The following is an 18016-nucleotide window of genomic DNA, read 5'->3' on the forward strand; positions in this document are numbered from 1 at the left end:
ATAAACACATTCTCGCAATAAATTGTTAAAAATACTTTTAAAACGCGGTTTCGCTTGTTCGTGATTTCTTACAGTTTGTCACATGAATTTACAGTATGTCATATTTTGAAAGAAAAAAAAATTGCTGGAAATCAGAACTAATTATATCACAAGCAAAACCAACTTAATAATATTATGGTTATTTTCAACAATATTATGGCTTCTAACAATACTATGGTTCAAGTTTTTTTATAATAAGACCATAAATTTTGGGGTGTTCCTGAATGATTGAATACAGAAATAAATAAAAAAAGTTGTAAATAGTTTTTAAAAATGCGATTTGAAACCAATATGAATGTCTTAAGTTAACCACCTCTCTTAAAGTGAGCTTTAGTCCCTATCTAGAATTTACTGCGGGGGAAAAGGGTGCAAAACTTTCAATTTACTGCCTAAACAAGAGATGTAATGTTTCCGATTAAATATTTTAAGCTAAATCCATTAAAATCACACACAAATAAAATAAACTAATAGTTAAAAAGTTAGTGAAGTAGTTTCATGTTGAAAGAGAACAAATTATGACTTGTATTTATGTATCTGGCATAGCTATCTAGGCAAGTGAGGTATTGATCCCTAAATATTTTTTAAGCATCCGATAGGAACAATTGAGTTCACTAACGGTCTAATAGTTATAAAAGTTTTTGTACGTAAAAAGTATAATTGCTTTCAAATTTGTTTAGGATAGGGCATCGGGTTACCCATCAGTACCGGGCCCCTACAAAATTTGAACCGGCCTAGTTCACGGCCCTAGACTATGGGAAAGATTTGAAGACAAAAATATGTTAATATAATAGAAAGTGTTAATAACTGCTATCGCGGGAAATGCAAATTTTTTTTTCATACATTGCACATTGAAAACACGACTTTAAGAAAGATATCCATACATCGCAACTTCTATTTATACAGTTTTGATTTAAGGAATATGTGAACAAGTTTTTATTTAACATAAAGGAATAAAACGTGTAAAGAAGAATGCATTAACTGAGAATAAAAAAATAAATAAAAATAAAATTTAACCACTATAGAAAAAAGAAATTCTTCTGATTCAAGCACATATCACTTTCCTTTTTTCAAAAAAAAAAAAGAAAATAGTTACAACTGATTAAATAATTAAACCCATTCCAGCTGGAATAAACCAGATTTTTATCAGCGAAACGAGCCATTCTAATCTTCGAAATACCAATTACTCAAAATCTATGATCGATGGCAGTTCATTTAAAATATATCATTTATTTCAGAGCGAAGTCCATGTGAATATACTTTTACCTGATTTAACTTAACCTCGAACACAGCGAACAGAGGGCATTCCATGTGCGTATTCAATTATGTTTAATATAGGTTTATCAGCTGTCAGTTTTAAAGACTGCTGCAGCGATATGGGAAGCAATGATAATGCATGCAACTAAAGCGAGAAATAGATGGTATTTTTCAATATCGATAAGATGTGTCCCAAAAACGATTAGGAGGAGTGATATGAATTAAAGTGTAAATGAATAAGAACGATAAACCAATATTAAAAGATAAAATTTATACTTACTTTGCAAACTAATCAGGCCATGGTTAGGAACTGTTATACATTTCTTGGTCAGTAAGGCTCTATACAATATTTAAGATCCTATTTGAAATTGCGTTATGGAATCCGTTTGGAATTGGAGATCATGATAATAAAATCCATTCAATTCAGTAGCTGATTATTATTGTTATTAATATAATAAATTAATTTTCATCTGCTGACGGATGATCACTTATATTTTGGGGGAAAATTAATTTCATGGCAGCAAAGTGCTATTTGCATTGACATTTGCTTTATTATAAAAAAAAAAGATAACTTCAACCAAGCAGGCAATTATTTCAAGATAATAAAATAATATCTTCTTAACAGTCCCTGAGTTTATCTTAACAAAATAATTAAAAAACTTCAAACTAACTTAATCAAACTAGCTATTAACTCATTTTAATAAAATTATTTTTTCACTACTAGCGATGACTTAATTTTATAAAATAATTTATTTCAAACAGACGATCAATTCATCACGAAAGCCAAATTTCCGATGGGCTGACGATAAATTCATTATAATGAAATAATTCCAGCAGACGATCAAAATTCTAATAAATTAACTGCAAAAACGCAGCAAATTAGTACAGTAAGGTAGTAAGATAGAACAGCGGAAATTCAAAATTCCGAATAAACATTGTATTTCAATCTAGAACTATGTAGCAGATGAGAATAAACTTTATCTTAACTGACTGCAACTTGTTTTCTTCTAGAATAGATTCGAGAGGAGTATTAAGGTAATTCGGCTGTTCCATCAAATGCAATATCTCTTTACATTTAGTAGAATATGTTTACTTCTTTGGGACTGCAGGTCTGACAAGCTAAACTGAGTGGATTGTTTTATAAACAAATATGTTCTGATAACACAGAGTCAAAGATAGTACGTCTATACGAGTGGACAAAATCTTTAAAGAGGTTAATAAGGGAAAATCCCTAGTAATAATAGGCTTTGGAAATGATTTTCTTTTTCTCTAGAAAAGAAATGTTGTTGTTGAAACAGATGGAAGTATATCGTGCGAATGTACCTCTGTTTGATTGTTGTCTCAATGTCAATAAAACAGCCGGCTCATTCGGTTTGCTACCGACAAAATAGTATACATAAATAAATATTTACAAAGAAAGAAATTAAAAGGAAAAACATTTTTAAAGAAGTAGACAAAAACTACTAAAAACAACAAATTTATTTCGAAAATTCTTTTAAAAATTAAACAAAAAATCAAAAAACAAAATAACGAGAAGATATTATCTCGTCTTAAGTTCACACGGTTATATCCGTAAATTAGAGTGCTTTCTAATATTTTATATGATTAAAATAATATAATATCAAAATATTCTTTTTTAATTTCAAAAGAATTTTGAAAATAAATTTGTTACGTTGGTAGTTTTTTTTCTTCTTGACCTTTAAAAATGTTTTTCTTTTTNGGGGGGGGGGGTAAGCGCGAAAGCACTTAAAATTACAATAAATTAGAACAAATCGGAAGTTCGAAAAATCTTCGTGTTCAACAGAAATGGCAAATCAGCATATCAAATTTTACCGTGTAGTAGCATTTCTGCAGCCTGCGGAGTAGCCTGTACGGTATTTTTTAATACAAGTTTAGCATTTAATAATTCACAAACTAATAATCGCATGCTAAATTATTTTATTCCCTTGTACTTTCTCCATATCGTTCTACGCACGTTCATAATCTCAACTTTCTAAGAGTCTTAGTTTTTGCATAGCAAAACAAAATGTAAAGTTCAACAGCCAAAATAGTAGCAGCGGTGCATACGATTGTTTAATATAGAGACATACACTTTGACAATTTTCATAATTCAGGACTGTAATAAAATTAAAAGAAACTAAAAAGTATAGTGAGATTACTGGTCAGAAGTAGCGCACTACAAGTAGTGAAACTATTGCAGTCGCTACTCTTTTTCGTAGTTTGTAGTTTATAGCGCGCTATTTTTTTTTAAAAAAAAGTAGTGTAATTTTTTTTTTAAAAAAAAAGTAGTGTAGCGAGTAGTGCGATTAAAAAAAAAACAGTAGTTTGTAGCGACTCCTGGCCACTACTTTTAACGTTAGTTTAGTAAAGAAACAAGGCTCTAACCCTACTAATTATTCGATTTTGATGGGTAAAAATCTTCGCTGCTCAGTCAATAAATGCAATGGAAAAGACCCTGTGGCTGCAGCTGTGCGTTAATAGAAATTACGTATTTAAAATCACGTACAACTAATACATAAACTAAGCATTGCAAAAAATAGGTAATGAATCACTTCTGTCACACTTTCGCACTCACGAAACATTGATGTTATTTCAAAGTAAGGGAACGTATTTTCGATGTACTTAATTTCTTAGAGGAAATAAAAGAGCGTTAAACAATTAAAAAATTGCAAGTATTTGATAGTATCGAGTTTCTTAAATTAAATATTTGTCGTCGAAAAAGGCATAAGAAGTTGAAGGTTAAAGGAATAAACTAGACAAAAAATGTTTTGCAATAACAAACTGGCTCGTGTAAACAGGAATAAATCGCTCATGGGCTGCAATAGTGGCACAACTAAAAAAACACGTGTTTTGGACTAAGAACAGGTGTAAATATGAAAATACACATTCTTTTCAGCAGCAATACTAGCACAACTCATAATTCAACTTGAAGGTAATCTTCATTTAAACAAACTAAAGCATTTTTTATGCATTTTGCTTAGCAATGAAAACTTTAAACCCACTTATCTCAAAACATGATTTTTTGAGTTGTGCCGCTATTGCAGCCCATGAGCGGAATAATTCTTAATTATTCCCTTATATTTAGTGTAAGTCAATTTCTTATTCAGAACCATTTTGAACATAGGCGTACATCAAGTTCTCCAGTCAAGTTCGCCTCTTTAAAGTAGTGAAGTACTGAATTTCAAAGTAGTAGTTCGTAATCACTACATTTAAAAAAAAAGTCGTTGCTGCAGTTAACTACATTTGTAACAATGTAGTTGTAATAAACTACTAAAAAAAATGTAATTTTTCCGACCACTACTGAGTGACACTATTAAAATTTTCAAAAGATTTCAAATCATATTCCGTACTAAATTGTTTTATGTATGTGTTACAATGAGTATCAAAAACAAATTATGACACTTCATTATGAAAGAAGGTAAAATAGAAGCGCCTATACCAATCATTATTTTTTTCCAAATACAAATTGTTTATTTATCCATTTCGAAAACAATAGCTTATCTAAAGCAGGTAAACTACGCAGTAATTTCTTATATCATCCATCTTTATTAACTAAAGAGATAAGGTTTGGCATTGCTTTTAATATGATTATTTTTAAGGAAGGAAACTACTTTAAATCAAAGTCGGGTTATAATGGGGAAGGTTAATTTGTTGATTCACAAAATATGTGCATGGTTTTTAAATTTAAGTAAAAGACTATACGTGTCACCGATACACGTTACATGTTTTCCGTGCTATTTCATTCAACACGTTTTTCTTGGACAAACTGTGACGTAGCATGCATTGTTTTAAATTACTAGCGTTAAAAACCGAGATAAACAAGAAAACAATTTGTTAACCTTCTTTTAAAAATAACACCATACTGTGTTCTATTAACAGAATAAAATGTATCATATTGAATTTCAAAGTTTTTATAACATATTTTTAAATCATGTATTTTGTTTGTATATAAAAGAGAGAGATGTAAGAATGGAAAATCATCATTAACCGTGTCCTTTGAACCTTTTAAAAATATCTCTCAATCTTTTAAAAATTTATCTAACTAATTTTTTTGTAAAACTTTTGATAATGGTCTTTTTTTTATATTCTTTCTTTCACTCTCTTATTTTTTTAAAAGTTTTAAGTTCAACCACCACAAAAGTCAAAAGCTATTAGACCGTCAAATAAAACCTTATGAAACAAACAGTAAAGGAAAAGGTCAGTCTAAAGTCCCCTCTGCGGCCGCATAAATAGAAGGGAACAAGGCCGGAAACTACTAAAATTTTAAAAAATATTCATTTTAAGTATGAAAATTAATTGCTAAAAAATTATTCACTTTAATATTAATATCGATTTTGCTACGATATTTCGATCACATCGCAACAAAACTTAGGTTAGCGTCAACTGAAAGCATCTGATTTCTTAACTAGTTCCCTCCATTTTCAAAATTTTTCGGGCAAAACAAAAACACTCATGATGCCATAAATTCTAAATCATTAACGGTTTCGTTCTAAAACAAAATCTTAGCTAAGTGTGCAAAATAAAATAAAAAAAGTGATCACATTGAATAACTTTTGAACGAATGAACAGATTTTCAAGTCTTAAAACTCGATCTTCATGGTTCTGGGACCTAGCCTTAAGTATGAAATTATCTTAAATATATAATTAAGTAGTCTCAAGGTTATTGAGGGTGTCGTAAAAGCAAAATACATATTTTATAATTTTTCAACACAGTTTAAAAATAGTATCCAGATTTTTTTCTTCCAGCAACTGGTATAAATACTTATAATGCGCATAACTGCTCAATTCAATTCACAATTTTTAAAAACTCTTTTTTTTTTTTTAATTTTAGTTGTTGTTGTTAATTTACGTCGCACTAGAGCTGCACAATGGGCTATTAGCGACGGTCTGGGAAACCGGAGGATGATCCGAAGACATGCCATCACAATTTTTGATCCTCTGCGGAGGGGATGGCACCCCTGAGCTCGAAGTCGAACACTTTACGATAGAACAGTTTAAAGAGGACCAATACAGAGCGCATCCTCGGTGCCTACGCATCCACCCGTTTACTGACAACAGCCNACCCGCACACTGACCGCAGCAAGTGATGCTTGACTTCGGTGATCTGCTGGGAACCGTGTCTTAACGATCAGTTCACTGCGGGACTTTTAATTTTTAGAAACCCAGAAATTTTAAAAAAATATCTACTTCTTTTCAAAAGTGAAAATTATTACGCACATTATTAAATATTCAAAAATGGTTAAAAATGTTTGAAACAACTTGCAACAGCAAATTTAGACTCCTGTTTGGAATTTTTGATATTTAAATTATGGAAGTGAGTCACTATGTGAAAAGTTTTGTCCTAATAGTTTAGGAGACATTAGGAAAAATTGAAAATTTTTGCACAAACTTTTAAAATTCGTTTATCTAAAGATAATTTCATGTAAAAATAATTTTAAATGTGCATATATATTTGTTATTTTTTTCATTATTTTAGTTAATCGTCAAAAATATTTTGAATCTTAAGATAAACATTTTTAAACCATTTTAAAATTTGTATTTCTAAATGACAAAATTCGAACGAAATCGGTCGAATGGCTCGCTGAAAATAAAATTTTAAACTTGCGTCTTCTTTAAGATGGCTAGGTACGCGAAAGTGAAAATAAAATTAAAGGGTACGTTAAATATCCTTCGACTAATACAAAATTTCTGTATCAAGTTCAAATAATTTTTCCCCTTGTATAGTGTAGTGCGCAAATAAAGATTTTAAACACAGTTTTTAGAGGGTTCCCGCGGTCCTGGAAAAGTTTTAGTAGTAGTAGAAAATTTAAATTAATTCTAGAAGATATTTCTTATTTTAATGTACCACTTTATCGTTAAGTGCTTTAGAAGCTCGAATTTTCATGCATATATACTTTCTTTGACAAACAATTTTTTATTGTGGTTAGCCAAAAATTAAAATATCGATATTTGTTTCATTTTCGTAATCGCTTTTAAAATTTTCAAGACTCGTAGGAACCCTGTTTTTTCCCTGTTGTCCTCTCCTCAATTTGGACCATTGCGCAGTGGGCCAGCATCCAAGGTTTCGTTGCCAAAATTAGTATTTCGATAAAATTTGTTTCAAAATTTGGGGGTTTTTATGTGCAGGTAAATTGAATTCATAGTTGAAATTTTGAAATACACTAAAAATACCAACAAAAAAAAAATGGCTGCTGAAATATGGCGAGCAAAAATAAAAATTTTATATAGTACGTTTAAATAATTAAATATAGCAATGAAAATATAATAATTTTCGTAATTTTACATAAAAAATAAAAAGCAAATTATATTTCCGAAGCAATATTACAAAATAACGCGAAAACATGAAAAAAAAACATGATTTTTGTTTTTCGGAATATTTAGTCCACCTTTGCAATACGGGCAAAATGGGGCAGGTTTTTCCGAAAGATAAGATATAAACTATAAGTTTGTCAAGAGTATTAACTAATCCAACAAATTGAAAAATTGTACTATAATTTCAGACTAATTACTCTGATAAAAATGTAACAGTAGGGTGAAATTCCTATATATATTTCTGAAATAAAAATTTAAAAGTTACATTTAAAACAATTTTTTAAACATATTTTTCATTACATTGTACTCTCGTCGATCCAAAAAGTAAATTATAATGTTTAGAATGATTATGAATACTTTATTTGGGCTATATTAAAACTGTCTACACATATTTTAGTTGAAAATTTAATTTTTGATTTTTGGTCAAAGATCATGGTCTTCTGGCCCACAGTGCATTGATAGTCTGGCTTTGGTTGTTATTGCAAATGCATAATTTTAAATCAAAATATAACGACTCATAATATTAATATATTTTGCAAAGAAATAAATTTAAAAAAAAAACTAATGAAATTATACTATATAATTTATGTCTCGAAATTATGCGAGAATTTCGATATTCCATGGGTTACACAGGAAGGGAAGAAAAATGCTCTCTTGCGTTTCTTTCAAAAAAGTTAAAACTGGTACACTAATTATTTTACTTTTTAAATTTTTTTGGGTTCGACAGCAACATTCGTGTTCCCCAAAATAAGTATCAATAATAAAAGTATCTTCATTTTTATCAGAAACTGTGTATTTGATAGTTAAATGGTAGTCACTTTTGAAAATAACTGTAACTTGAAGCGCTGATAGATAGATTCTTGATAGATAAAGCGCTGATAGAAAGAAGATTCAATGTAATGCTAATGTTTTTTATTTTATTAACTTATTATAAAAATTGCATTTTTACACGTTTAACCACATGAATATGAGCAATAACTTAATTAGATCAGCAGACAATAAACAAAGTTTTTTTTCTGTGGAAACCGCAGTAATTTGTTCTTATCAAAGAGCAGGCGATAAATTGCTTATGTAGCATTTCACTTCTTTTCCTATTCTGCTGACGGAAGGAAATGAGTAAAAAAATAAATCGGTAAATACCCTTTTTCGAAAAGTTACTTTCACTTTCACAGACGTTAAAGGATGTGATTAAAAGATAACTACACTTTTAATTGTGTGCAATTTTAGTTACTTCTTTTCATTTATTATTGTTTCTTAAAATTATTCTGAATTTTTAAGCCTTTCATATTGATGTCATATTTATTTTTCGTATTGTTATCTTGCCCGTTTGTGTTACCGTTTTTATTTTCTTACTCATTTTTAATACATTCGAGAACAAGAATTTCATAAAAATAAATTTTTTTAAATAAAATAACACATCGCTTTGGCCATACATTTCCGAAATGATCGAAGTTTATTTCATTATAGTAACCACTATTAATTTATTATTAGAACCATGGTAAACCTGTTAAAAAAAATTTTTAAATAGTCAAACAAAAAAGAATCGTAGGTATTCTGCATTTAGCTGAGTGGAAAATGTATACTTCGGGTCTTAAGCAGTTTATATATTCATTGAAAAAGAGGATAAACATAAATTTTTTTGAGGTAAACAGAAATTCAAGAGAAAATTCGGCGTCAATTATTTTTTTCTCGCTGTACTGATAAACGATACATGGCAATCTTTTCAGAAACATAGCTTGACAGCAAAACAATCTTTGGTGAATCACGTAACTAAACATCTAAATGTCAATCAGAAAATAAAAAAAAAGACAATCTAAGAGGTTATTCAAATAAATAAATAATGTCAGAAAATAGCATTTCATAATATATAAATCACATTTCATTGTCTCTCTAATCTTAGATAAACACTATTTACTTCCAGAATCAATTTTCATTGCTCTAATCTTTATCTTGATAAAGACAGAGGAGTATAAATAAGTAATTGGTCAAAAAAAGATGTTTAGTGTTTGTGTTAAAGTCTGTTTTTATTTGAACTCTAATCTCAAAATATTTTGTATAGAAACAAGTAAAGTCTTTTCAGAGGTATCAAAAATGCCTTTTTATTTATTTTAATTATTTAATTAACAATTATTATTATCATTAATTATTTAATTAATATAATTAATGTTTTTATGCTTTTTTAGGGACGTGTCATTTATTTGCCTTCCTAACAACTTTCCAATTTTCAATTTAAATCAACAATTTAGAAATAAATATAGCGTCGGCGGTGACTAATGCATACATAATACATTTATCGACAATTCCAACTGCGATAGTGAATTGTTCATATAACAGACTGTATAAGAAATGATGAAAGTTATTTTGCTTAAAATAGCAATTTCTTTACTCGCAAATAATTTTCGCTTGCATTTATAAAAATTTAATTATAAATAATGATTTTACAGTTTTGCAATTATATGAGATAGGAGTTTGAAATCATCGTACAGAGAGCAAGAAGCTGAATGATCTAAGTTGGAAGTCCTTCAGTCTGAAAGCTAGTGAAAATCTTGCATTCTTACCTCAATGATCACTTAGTAGCATGCAAAAAGGGAATTATTATTTCATGTAACTCGTTCAAAAAATAGGTTGAGGGATTTCTCCCGTTCTCACGATTGGTTAAAGGAAAAACTTAAAATGTTAATTCCGGCATTCCTTAATCTAAAGTTAGAACTAAAATGCCGGATGTGAATAATAAATGTAAAAACGAGTTTCGTTTTGAATAATAAACTAAAAAGAAGAATTTAGATAAAGAAATTACATACAAAGATTTGTAAAACTTTTTATGATACATACATATCCCCCCAATGAAATTAAATTGACATTTTTAGCACCCTTCATTGATTATATACTTTTTTAAATTTACGCAAGTAATCGAAGAGGTAGATTGGGAACATGTAACCTACCTTTACATCTACAGTTTGTAAAGAGAGATTTTGTTAGATTGATTAGAGGTGATTTAGAGAATGATTCGTTGATTGGATTTCTCAGCAACGCCTTCTGAGACGTATGGCAATTTCATTCTGCTACTCTTGTTATTTTAAACATAGAGCAATTTCTGTACTACAGCTTTTCTTTTTCAAACTTGAAGTACCAGTTTTTACGAATGAGAAACTGCCTTCTTTATTTAAAAATGAAATAGAAACTATTTAATCTAACATTATTACACTTAAAAGGGAAACTAGGGAAGTGTGACTCTCCAATTTTGAAATAAACCAGTGGGATGCATGCCTTATGAGGAATAATTTTAGGGGGAGACATTCGTTTCGGCCCATAGAATGTCCTGTGAGAGATAAAAAATAGTTCCATATATAGAAAAATTGGTATTTTATTACTTCAATGCTGACTATTAGTTATTGTAATTGTTTCATACTCCAATTAATTTGTAATTAATTGGATAATTAATTAATTTGCTAATTAATAAATTAATTAACATTCGTTTCGGCCCATAGAAGGTCCTGTGAGAGATAAAAAATAATTCAATATATAGAAAAATCGGTTTTTTATTACTTCAATGCAGACTATTAGTTATTGTAATTGTCTCATAATCCAATTAATTTGTAATTAATTGGATAATTAATTAATTTGCTAATTAATAAATCAATCAGAAAATTAATTAATTATTAATTGATTTGCAATTACATACTCCAATGAATTTGGAAAGTTTCTTGAAAAAAAAATTTTAAAAATTTGATGTCAATTTTTTTTAAAAATTAACCTAACAAATTTTTCTTAAAAACTACAGATATATAAAATTTTCGAAATCAATTTCGACAGTAAATATGCGTTATACAGTACGTGAAAGTACCACAAAATTAATTGGAGTATGAGACAATTGCAATAACTAATAGTCTGCATTGAAGTAATAAAATACCGATTTTTCTATATATTGAACTATTTTTTATCTCTCACAGGACCTTCTATGGGCCGAAACGAATGGTTCCCCCTAAAATTATTCCTCATAAGGCATACATCCCACTAGTTTATTTCAAAATTGGCGAGTCACACTTCCCTAGTTTCCCTTGTTAGAAGCAATGTTCTAAATTGAGAAGATTGTAACAAATGGGTAAAGGAATTAGGGGAACTGACAATACGGAATAGAATTCCATAAGTTCGAAATCTCACAGACAACAGAATGGATCTAATTTGCATGGTTGCTCACATAATGGATCAAAATTTCATGGATTCGAAATTTTTGTTGAGCTTGCGCGTGAAGTAAATTTAATTTTGAAATTCAAAAGCATGATGTGTTCCAAATATTTAAACCTACTTGTTGTAATTTAATATTACTATTCCTTAAAAAACTCCTTCTTAATTTTTCAGTTTTTATTTTGTTTTGAAATTGTTATTAACTGTTAATTCTATTTATATACTAATAAAAATGTTTCTCCAAATTTCTCTTTACAAACTGTAGATGTAAAGGTAGGTTGCATGCCGCCTGGGCATGCGCAATCCCGACTGGGTCAAATTTTTATCGAAGTTGGGCTATCTACTTAGTTATTGATCCTTTGCGTCGATGACTATTTAGATTTGAAGATAATGTTGAAAACACTCAATTAAACGTTCCTTCTAAACTCTTTTATCTCTTCTTCAACAAATCAACAACTCTATTTATATTTCACTGACTCACATAAAAGTAAACAGAATTGAAAATATTTTTACGCATATTTATTTGGTGTTTTCGACTTTTGCAATAAGATACTCGCACTTCGGTGTAGAGTAATTAAAGACACTATTTATTTATTTATTTTTCGAACATCAACTACCAGTGCGTGCGTCTAGGGATTTTGGAATTTAATATGTAAGCAGCTGAAACATTTTATCTTAGCTCGTACGAATGGCATTAAACAAATGTTCGTCTTTTTTCATTGTTTGGTATCGTTTCTTAAAGCAAATAACGTCGATTAAGAAAGTTGGAGTCAATTCCACTAAAGTGACACAAATTCATTTCATATTGTAGCCACTGAATATTCAATGGTAATTAAAACAATTTAATCGTAATTTTATTTTTATTTTATAACTGTCTTTTTGGAAAAACAAAAAAGAGGCAAACAAAGACAAGAAATGGATAAACGACATCAAGGATATTCCACTATTGCCAAGAACAGGTAACTCTCGACAAGGCAACTCTACCACTGAGGATATTTCACGTCACTGCTGTTGTCGGTGCAAGCCAGGTGCGGAATTTGTATCCATCAGCCTTCGCTGGGATTCGAACCCGGAAACCTCATTGGGAGGCGAGCACTCTATCCCCTGAGCCACCACGACTCATTTTGTTATTTCTAAACAACCTGATGTTACATCCTGTTCGATTACTAACAAATCTTATTAAAAACTAAATTTAAAAAAAATTCCGTTATTTATTTCTACTATATTATGTAAAAAAATGCAAATATTCATAATTTTTATCATAGACTTTATGAATTTTAATTGTTTAAAAGCTAATGTGACATTCGGAGCATTTTATTCATATTAATCTCAATTACCTCAGAGCTAAGTCTGAAATATGAAATTGTTCGATTACTAATCTTTTTTAGAACAAAATTGTGAAGAAAATTTTTTTTCAGGAAATTTCGATTATAATCGACACAAAAAATGCTTTTAATTTTTATAATTTACTTTTAAAATTTTAATTATTTAAAAAATAATGTGACATCCGGAGTGATAATGTGACATTTATCCAAACCCATAAGAAAGTAAGAAATTCAATGAACTAAGTACAGTGAAACCTCCAGGGAAGACCACCTCTATTTACGACCAGATTTGGGGGGGGGGGCGGAAATTTTTCCCATAGACTTTGTATTGAAGAGAAAACCTTTAGGAGAGACCATTAAAACCTCTCCCAGTGACCGGGCAAATATTTGCACTCAATGTGGAAAAAGTCAAATAAGGAAACACGAAAAAATATAAAAACAAGAAATCAAATAAGTAGATTAAAATGCATTCTAAATATTTATGTGAGACTCTTATTTAGACAGTTCTTTTTAACAATACAGCCTCATATTTCAGTCAGAGTGCTAAAGACGATGCTATCAATGGTTTATTTATAGAGCTGAAAGTTAAATTAGAAAAAACAATCAGCTCTAATAAACAAACCTCTTCTCATCTTTTAAAACTAACTAATTTTTATGCTATAAAATGAAAAGCAACCATAAACAAAAACGTTATTGTTTATTTACTTAAAATAGCTTTATCATTCATAATTGGTAAAATTGTTTTTACACATAATTACATCAGTCGGGATCATTTTTATAGACGCTAAATTTTTATTCATCAATACGTCTTTTCATGAAGAAGAGGCATTTCCACACCAGGAAAACGACATTGACTAAAAATAAAACCGTCTGCGAGAAATCACGTACCTTCGATAACAATTTTGAAGTCAATGGAGGTAACCTCTAAGAACGACCCATCTCCGTCAGCGACCATTTAACTGTGGAACGGAGAGCGGTCGCTACTGAGAGGTTTCACTGTTCACAGTAAATTTAAATTTCCTGTCGCGGTGATTCATAACTAAAATGAACCAGACACCAACAATAACCTAATCAATGTAGAAAAGAGACCTTGAAATGAGGTGAACTAAGATCATATTTCATTCACAATCACTTTTGAGTAGTATGAAGACAGCTGTCTTGATTACTCGATTGCACGCGTCCGAAAAATATGTTTTCATAAAGATTAGTGTTGTTGCCATTTAGAAAATGCCAAATAAGTGATTCACTCTATATTTTGATCGCGAGTAAGTTCCACGAATTGTACTGCAATGTTTATTTTATTATCATGCTATTATTCTTTACATTACCAATCAGGAAATGATTGAAATTATTAAACATTTGCGCTGTACAAAACTTTTAATGCAATTTTACTTTAACCCTTTAATGGGTCATTTATTTCTAGTAAAGGTAAATTAAATTATTTTTGGCATTGAAAATAATATAAGAAAGAAAAAAAAACTAATTTAGCTCATAAAAAATTTATGGAAATTTTAATGCCATTTTTTTTTTGGTAGTAAGTATATTTTCCACGATCTATTAGGAACTTATTGACTTTTATTTTTCGTTATTTATAAAATATATTTTATAAATGCTACAAACCTCAAAAGGTATTATATAACTTTTATACGTTTTCTTAAACTAAAAAATGGTTAACAAATTTATTCAAACGCACTTCAAGAAAGCTGAAGTTATTAACAAATGGAAACCTAAACTAAAAGTGGTAAAAAAGTTTACCATGGACTTTAAAAAGAGGTGGTGAGTATACTTACCACCGCTTTAGAAAGGGTTAAAATGATACTTATGAACTAACTTGGAGCACCGTTTAGAAAACTGGTGAATCTGTAAAAAGTGGTAACAAAGCGAATGTAGTATTAACTCTAGGACACTGGTGTCTTTTATATATATTTTTTCTCACGCTCTAAATACAATATATATATATCGGTACGAAATCAAGAGAATGTCGACTTTCACCGGTGAATGTCAACAATCTCATAGTCGCTTTGGTAAACGTTCGAAATATTTGTTATATCCGATTTGATATTAATTTATTCGTTGATATAATCATATTTATTCGATATTTTAATATCTACGGAAGATAGATTAGGAGAAACATAAGGGTTCGAAGTACTGATTAAATGTATACTGGGCAGTAGCACTTGACCTTGAAAAAACATTGATGTTAGGGCATACCGGGCAAATGTATACCGGGTAGTGGCACTTAATTAGACCTAGTATATATTTCGGTCATTCACAGTTTTATTATATATACATATATAGATATTGGTACTCTCTCATAAAAAAAACACTCTAACAGTTAGGGGCCGTTCAAAAAGTACGTACATCCNGGCACTTAATTAGACCTAGTATATATTTCGGTCATTCACAGTTTTATTATATATACATATATAGATATTGGTACTCTCTCATAAAAAAAACACTCTAACAGTTACTAAAAAAGTCTGTTAGTTTATCGGAATTATATTTGTACGATAAATCTATAATCCAAAAAGGTAGCTTGAAAATGTTTTTTCTTTCATTCGTATTCAAAAATTTACAAGAATTGACTTTGTTAATCTAATATATATAATTCTCTTACGTGGCTCCAGAATTTTGGCTGTATTTCTTTTCCACCGGTGGCAACGTTTGCTTTGCTTTGTTTACGTTAATATTTCTCTTACACGGCGAATCGACCAATGATTACCACTAAAAATGTCACATACATGCCAAATCTAGATGAGGTGGCTCAACATATAGCGCTTTTAAAAACGGAAACTGAAATAACCAGTAAGCATCAGCTGCGGCAATCTCATACTATTAAACTAGGCAGAAGTGAGTAGTCTTTGTCGATAGATCTCTACTTTAGTATTTTGTCGAAAGCGCTTTTTTTCACGAATTTACATATACACGCAGCCCACTAGTTGAAGATATTTCACTTGAGAATAACTGTTTCTCTTAGATGTAAATAAATGCAAATGAGAAAATTATTTCTTGAAGAAGACCCGTTCTTGGAAGATTTTACCTTTAAAAAAGATAGCGGTGTGGCAAATAAGTATTCCAGGATTGTAAATCTATTATTTATAAAATCTTCTCATTTCCTCAACACACACAAATACAAACAAACATAACATTCAGTCAAAACACCAAATAAGATAAAAATTGATTTCGAGCGATGAGATGTGGAGTTGGATCCGAGAAATGAAAATGGGAACACTACTTTTGAACACTGCTTCGAGCGAGAGAACAGTGTTCAAAAGCAGCGTTCCCATTTTCACTTCTCGGATCCAACACCACATCTCATCGCCAAATGGCCACCACTCGCCAAGACAGGCGCACCTAACTCTCACAGGATCTCTAAATGTCACAAATTATGTCTTCTTGTGTATTTCCTTAAGAAATGTTTATTAAAATGGAGAGTTAACGAAAATTGAAATCTTACACGGTGTTTCATGTTGTATTTCATAACCATAAAATATTAAAATGTTAAATATATTATTTTCACTTATTTTGACCTAAATTAATACGAAATAATGAAAATTATACGAAAATTTAATAAAAATTCTACGTCAGAGGGTTGATCTAGTCGATACGAACCTTTAGGTCACAGTGTATCCATTTTCTGTAAAAGTTTAAAAACTGGTAAAAAAAGATCGAGGAAACAATATCCTTTAACAAATCACTATCTTATAATAAAGATTAAATTAAATATCTGATACAACTGAAGAACTTAGTCTTTAAAATTGAAGCCTATTATGCAATTCACGACAACTTGATGAAACAGTTGTTTAATTTTTCCAAACTGTGTCCCTCACTTGCCAATAAAAAATAACTATTAAGAAACAAAAATAGAATCAGTTGCATAAATGGTTAATTGCAGTTTGGGTATTTCAATCGGTCCTTTTCTGCAGATATTTAATTAAATTATCTACCATAATTATCCTTTAAAGTTTTAAAAAAAATCTTAAAAAAAAGTTATCTTTAAAAATATAAAGCTAAATCAAAAGAAGAAACTGGAGAGTACTCAAAACAAATTTTTCAGATACATCACTGGAGCCCCCAGATCCATCAGAATGAAAGATCTAAGAAGAGATTTAAAAATCAACAAAATAGATGAGCATATAGCTGAACTATGTGCAAGTTTCTTCAGAGATGCACTCTCCTGTGATACATGCAACTACTTTAAAAACTTTGATTTAGAGCTGATCAAAGACAATATAAAATATAGCCCGGCCACCGCCTTTTTCCTATCCGATGGAGTTTTGACCCGTAAATTTTGTAAATACTTGTATATATTTATCATCATTATCATCATATATTATCATATATTATCATCATATTTATCATCATGTATATATATATTTATCATTTATCATCATGCATTTTTCATGTTCTCTGAGGCTACGTGGCTACTGTGCACCTGAGAAGCTCGGGGGTAATACCTCGAAGGGAGGTGAGACAGTCTCCCACAAAAACCTCTTCTCTCTCTTAAATTTGTTTGTTTAATCTCGCTACTTAATTTTAATTTTCACTCAGTAAATGTTACTGAACCCCAACTTTCACCATTCATTTGAAATTCGGCGATTTATTATTTATTCCCACTCAGATGAATTAGTTAGAGCCCCTGGCGGGGCTGATGCTAAGATAACCACCACATATGAGTATGAGTATAAAGCTAAATATATTTTAGATTAAAGGTTCAGTTTTGCAGTTTTGATTCTCCAAAAGAAAATCTTATAATGAACTAATTTTACTACCAGTTTTTATCTTTGGTAAAAAGAACTGCTATTAAAGGAGAAAGCAGTGGCTAAATGATTGAGACATCTCTGCACCTGGCTGTTGTGGTGGAGGAGTGTCAATTCATATGACATAATTTAGAAAACGAA

At 30.0% G+C, this 18016-nt stretch overlaps 1 protein-coding gene across 5 annotated transcripts in view; it reads right to left on the reverse strand.

Moving 5' to 3' along the window:
• LOC107452712 (transcription factor EB) overlaps positions 1-18016 on the reverse strand; it is a 109826-nt gene that overhangs the window by 63784 nt on the left and 28026 nt on the right. The window contains exon 1 of one of the 5 annotated variants that reach the window (XM_071178977.1): positions 14004-14076. The exons of 3 other annotated variants lie outside the window; for them this stretch is intronic. The gene's annotated coding sequence lies outside the window, so the exon portion shown is untranslated. Of the gene's footprint in view, positions 1-1573; positions 2507-14003; positions 14077-18016 lie in introns of those variants that run through there. One more of the 5 variants, XM_071178978.1, reaches the window with a different exon arrangement.

Source organism: Parasteatoda tepidariorum, chromosome 3 (genome assembly GCF_043381705.1).
Source record: "Parasteatoda tepidariorum isolate YZ-2023 chromosome 3, CAS_Ptep_4.0, whole genome shotgun sequence".
NCBI lineage: Eukaryota > Metazoa > Arthropoda > Arachnida > Araneae > Theridiidae > Parasteatoda > Parasteatoda tepidariorum.